We start from the raw sequence: 317 nt of genomic DNA, 5'->3' as shown, positions 1-317 counted from the left end.
CTCCTCCTGTGTCCAGGCGTTTTGTAACCTGGTCATAAAAAGAGACTAGATTAATCAGGCACGATCTGCTTGCCATGAACCCGTGCTGGTTTCCCCTCAGCATAATTTGTCCTGCCGGGCCCTTGCATATGTGAGCCTTGATAATTTTTTCAAAGACTTTGCCAAGGATGGAGGTGAGACTGACTGGCCTATAGTTGCCCGGGTCCGCCTTCCTCCCCATCTTGAAAATGGGGACCACATTGGCCCTTTTCCAGTCCTCCGGGACTTGGCCCGTGCGCCACGAGCATTCGAATATTCCCGCCAGTGGCTCTGCAATG

Source organism: Alligator sinensis, unplaced genomic scaffold (genome assembly GCF_000455745.1).
Source record: "Alligator sinensis unplaced genomic scaffold, ASM45574v1 scaffold2446_1, whole genome shotgun sequence".
Classification (NCBI taxonomy): domain Eukaryota; kingdom Metazoa; phylum Chordata; order Crocodylia; family Alligatoridae; genus Alligator; species Alligator sinensis.
This window is presented reverse-complemented; position numbering follows the sequence as displayed.